Source organism: Rousettus aegyptiacus, unplaced genomic scaffold (assembly GCF_014176215.1).
Source record: "Rousettus aegyptiacus isolate mRouAeg1 unplaced genomic scaffold, mRouAeg1.p scaffold_m13_p_1, whole genome shotgun sequence".
NCBI lineage: Eukaryota > Metazoa > Chordata > Mammalia > Chiroptera > Pteropodidae > Rousettus > Rousettus aegyptiacus.
Window position 1 is genome coordinate 165,591,215 of NW_023416284.1, and position 5,759 is coordinate 165,596,973.

At 37.2% G+C, this 5,759-nt stretch overlaps 1 pseudogene; it reads left to right on the forward strand.

Annotated features, from left to right (window-relative positions):
- Positions 1 to 378: 378 nt before the first annotated feature.
- Positions 379 to 497, forward strand: LOC118606884 (annotated as a pseudogene).
- Positions 498 to 5,759: the final 5,262 nt, after the last annotated feature.

Here is a 5,759-nt window from a genome sequence, read left to right on the forward strand (position 1 = left end):
AACTAAAAAAGAGTAAGAACGTTTACAGATGAAATGGGTGAAATATAAATAAAAATAACTAATTTTAAATTCTTATCCAGATTTGGCTCCCTATTAATGAATACACCAACCCTTTGGATGTCTAGAACCAATCTGATTTCTAATTACTAAGGTAATTCTTATTTTAAAACACTCAGTAGCAGTAGCTAACACTAGCAATGCCTTTACTAAAGAGACTTGACAGATAAATGGTCAAACCCGATTATCACAATCTCACATATTAGTCAACAGACTATGAAATAAATCTAGGGGAATTTTACCCATTACACCAACAATGGGACAACCAGTGTTGATTACTAATCATTTTTTCATCATTTTCATTTTTAAGATGAATTTATAGTCTACGGCCATGCTACCCTGAACATGCCAGATCCTGGCTGATCTCGGAAGCGAAGCAGGGTTGGGCCTGGTTAGTACTTGGATGGGAGACCTTCTAGGAAGATCAGGGGTTGTAGGCGTAAAAAAATAAAGGATTATAAGATGACAAGGTCCTTGCAATCTGTGAGGTCAACCAAGGGTTGCCTTGCCTAAAAAATATAATAATAAGAATTTAAAAAAATAAAATGAATTTATAGACCGTTGAAGTAAGCATTTTCTTAAGAAACGTGAGACTGGGAGGACAGAACTTTCCAAAGGAACAGGTCTCTGCTCCTATGTTTGTGCTGTCATAGAAAGAATATTCCCGTGTGGATGGCGTACCAGAGGACAAAGAACCTAAACAAGCCCCAGGTCCACATCCTCACTCTCGCAACACTCAGAACTGTGCTAGAAAATTTACTTACAATGTCTTCTTGCTCTCACTAACACCCTGCAAGGTAAGTTTCTCAGCTCACATCTTACAGATGGAGGAAGTGAAAGCTCCGAAAAGTGAAAGGGAAAATAAATTGCTAAGGGTCACATGGTGGGCAACTGTCTGAGCCAGAATTCAAACCCAGATCAGTCTGACCACAAAGTCATGCTCTCATCACTTCATATGATAGTACAGCCTGGGCGGAACTTGCCCAGTGCAGCATCTCCAACCTCGATTAGATGAAATTGCCCACAAAATTCAAACCTTTTTAAATTTGTGTTTTCAGAATTATTGTGTCATATTACTTCTCACAATGGGACACAATCTGCTGTCCTGATCATGGAAAACCCAAAACAAATTCACCTGCTATAGGCATAAGCAGCATGAAATTCACCTGATGGTTGTAATCAATCTAACAATTTAGCATCTGCCAAAGGATAATTCGAGAAAGCTAATATTTAAGACAAACTTAAAGATCGTTTTAAATATCTACAATTTTGAGAATTTCTAATTTTATTCCTACATTAGGCTATGCTGTTGAAAAGTAATGTATTCATAGCAAATTATCTCAGCTTCCTTTAGAATGCCTTTACTGAATTTTTAATGTTATGCCCTCAGCTTTTAAAGAGGGTCGATATGAGAAATTGCCAGATTCGTCTTCTATAAATCTATATTAATAGTAGGTCCCCATTACACACTCATTTGTTTTCTTATGTAAGAAACCATGAAGCCAGTTCTTCCAGAATTCAAAGCTGGGTCTTTGATAACAATTATTTGATCTTGTATTAGATATTGACTTTTTAAAAGTGGGTACTCTTTTGTTTTTGCCTTAGCTTCCAGGAAACTCAAAACTAAATTCAGGCTCACACAGAGAAGGGTGCTGAGGATTAAAGGAAGAGAAAACCACAGGTACCAGGCTCCTTATCGAATTTTTTAACTTGCCTTATTTACTCATCACAACAAGTCAACAAGGTAGTTTCAATCCATGTCATCTTATGGCAAAGAAGTATGCTGAGATAACTCCCCTAAAGCTGCCCAGCTAGGAAACAGTCAACATTCACGCCCAAAGTCACTTAAAAGTTGAACTCTTCCAACCATGTGGAAAGAACTGTTTCGCCCTCACTCCCTGCTAACACCCACCCTCCTGCCCTTTAGTTTTGATTTATGAACAACAAGAAAATCTTTTATGTCAGCGGGTAATGTATGTCACATTAAATTATTTCCTCAAGAAATATGTGATCTAGCTAACTCTATAACTAGCATGTGTACCTACAGATGCTCTTAACAATACAAGGAACATACCAGACACCCCAAATTTCAGGTTCCTACTAGCTGATGCAATTAAGTAGCATAACTCACAGAATCAAAAGCAGGTGTGCCTCAGTCCCACGTGGGTCCCTCAACTCTCTTCAAAAGAGGGAAGGACTATGGGGTTTCCAGTCTCTTTAGGACACAATCTTGTCTAAAGAGTTGAGACCAGTAAGAGGACTGTGATGCAAGAGCTCTCAGAGTTAACTTTCTGTTAAATCTGCCAGTTTTCCTTTAATAATAGAAATAGATTTTCCTATCATTTCAGCAACTAATATTGAGCGCTTACTGAGTATGAAGCATTTTAGATGGATTGTTTCATACAATGCTCAGGACAGTTCTGAGCTAGGCATTACCCCTATTTTGCAGAGTGAGAAACTGAAGCTTAAAGAAATTACCTAACTCACCCAAAGTCATTTATGTTTAAATGGTAGAAGTAGGATTCAAGCCAATCTGGCCCCAAATGACTGCCCCCAAGTAGCATGTATGTGTAAATTTTTTAAATTTACATTAATCTAGAATAGATACAATTCAGTGGGCTACAGTAATTGAATATTTAATTCTCATAATAGCCCTAGATAGTCTGAATACTTTCAAAACAGCAAAAGATTAAGTTTTTCTATTAGTCTATTTTATGTTTAACCCAAAATTTAAAAAAAAGAACTCGAGTTATTGCTACATACTGAATGTCTGTGTCCTTCCAGAATTCATACGTTGAAAGCCGATTTTCCAATGCGATGGTATTTGGAGGTGGGGCTTTGGGGAGGTGATTAGGTTATGATGGTGGAGTCCTCATGAACTAGATTAATGTCTTTATGAAAGACTCCAGAGACCTCCCTTGTCCCCTTCCACCATGTGAGGTGTCAGCAAGAAGATGGCCATCTATGAACCAGGAAGCAGTTTCTAAGTAAATATGGAATCTTCCAGATCTTAATCTTAGAATTTCTAGCCTCTAGAACTGTTAGACACGAAATTCCTGTTGCTTATAAGCCATGCAGACTATGGAATTTTGTTACTGCAGCCCAAACAGAACTAAGACAATGATCCTCTAAAGCTGTACTTCATGTTATTTTTGATTCAGTTATGGTGATGATCTATAACTGATTATCAATAAACTCCCTTCCTAACCAATTTCTTCTAAACAACTCCCTCTACCCACTCATTTTATATAAAAACTAGTTTTTCCTTGGTGATTCTGCATTCCTTGAAACTTTCTAGGGGTCAGGCCAGAGGAAGTATAAGGTGCCTCTTGGCTTCCCACCATCTGTTTCTGGACCATTGTTATCATTTATCAACTCTCTCCTTTGAAACCACTGACTTTGTTCTTTAGGCTGTAGCCATCTTTCTTACTTCATTTATTATTTACCCTATTTTCTGTCCCAGGTTGATTAAACAGGTGAATAGAAACTGGGTTGTGGTCTAATCCACATGGTTCAGTCCATAGAAATTATATGAACCCAGGGAACATTCTCCAAGGTCTGGTTCAGTTCGGTCACACTGACTGATAAACAATCACTGTCTGCCAGTCTTTCCACCTGAAAGTGATTACTTAGACAAATGTCTTTGCCTGTGCCCAAATATGGACCCCCCAATCATTTCAGACATAAAAAGCTTAATTTTCTAATTGTATACAGAAAATATCTTGAAGCCTAAATGGACAAATTACATCACACCAATATCAAATAATTTGATATGTGGAATGCAGCATCTCAGTCTAAAAGTCCTCCACTTGGGTAAATTCTCTGCAATTCAAGACTTTCACTAGAACACAAGTTATCTTCCAGTACAAAAGGATCTTAGAAAGCAAAAACTACTTAAAATCTCCCAAACTGCAGTTTTCCAACTTTAAAATTGTGTAAATTCAAACTTCATCGTTAAAAAATACACACATGCAGTCACACACAAATGTATACACAGGTCAGAAGTATATATACTAAAATTTCAAAGTCGATAGAATAGGCATTTTAAGTTTCCTGTTTAATTTTCTAATTCTTTTGCACTGATTACTCTGATAGTCACAAAAATTGTCTTTAAGAAGACTGGGCACAAGTAAAAAGTCCATGAAAAGGAAGGATGTCAAGGCCTTCCTTACGTTCCTTTCCACCGCATTTGCCTTTTCCTCTAACCCGGCCCATCCCGACAGCTTCTCAAATGCTCTCCCTCACACTAGACTGTCGTCTGTCTACCAGTTCTCTATCCACACTGGTACCAGAGGATTTTGTTTTGTCTCTTTTCTTTTAAAGTAACATTGTGTGTTCTTTTGACAGAACATAATTCTAGCATTACTATCGGTAGAACGCAGTTAATATGCATAATGGTGGCACCGAGGGCTCTACACAATTGTATTCTCCTTTCCTGGCCTCATCCTGCCACTCTGGAAAGTCACACTGCTTCTCCTTTGGTCCTAGTCTTCATTCTATGATAATTGGAAAGACTATTATTTCTTCTTCGGTCAAGAAGTTTCTACTGAGCACTGCCATACAGCCTGGATGTACTGCAGTGCACAAGACACTGTCCTCATGGAGTCCCCAGCCAACTTCTGCTTTTCAAAAGCCAACGGTGCCTTCAAGCCTCCCAGCCTACTAACACTATTCCGGGTATACTTCATGTATTGTGCATTTCCATAGCATTTTTAAAAAATCAGTTTTATAGAGGTCTGTTATATACATATAATACACCAATTTTCAATGTAAAGTTTGATAAGTGTGACAAATATGAAGCTGTGTAACCAATACCTCAATCAAAATATAGAACTTTCATCACCCAACCGATTTCTTCAAGCCCCTTAGCAGCCAGTCATCTGCCTCTAAACTGGCCCTTGGCAATCACTGATTTGTTTTCTGTCTCAAGTTTTGTTCTAGAATTTTATATAAATAGTGTTACACAGTATATAATCATACAGAATATAACATTAGGCTTCTTCCACTAAATGTAATGCTTCAGAGATTCTTTCACACTGGCACATCTATCAATAGTTCATTTTTTTAAATTCCTGAGTATTCCATTGTATGGAACATATATGCTTACTATTCATCAATTGATGTACACTGCCTTGTTTCCTATTAGGGACTTTTATGAACAAAATTGCTATGAACAATGTTTTTCTGTGAACATATATTTTTATATCTTTTGAATACTTAGAAGTGGCATTGCTAGATCTTAGGGTAAATGTAGGTTTTAAAAAAAAAAGAAACAGTGAAATCTTTTTCCAAAGTGACAATATCATTCTGCATGCCTGCCAGCTAGTGGCTCCATATCCCTGCCAACATCTGTATTGTCAGGGAGATTAAATAAATTCCTTTCCCTAAGGATTCACCTTGATTCCTTCTCAGAAAATCAGTAGACATATATTGTGAATGTATTTCTGGACTCTATTCTCTTCAAGTGGTCTACATGCTTATTCTGATATTGCGTCACACCAACATGGTTACTGTACCTTTAGAGTGAGTCTTGAAAACATGTGATGTAAATCATGCAACTTTTTTTCCCCAAAATTGCTTTGGCTATTCTTTTATATTTTCATATAAATTTTAGACAACCTTATCGATTTCTTCAAAACTATCTGCTGGAATTTGGGTTAGGATTGTATTGGATTTAAAGATCAATTTGGGGATAATTGGCC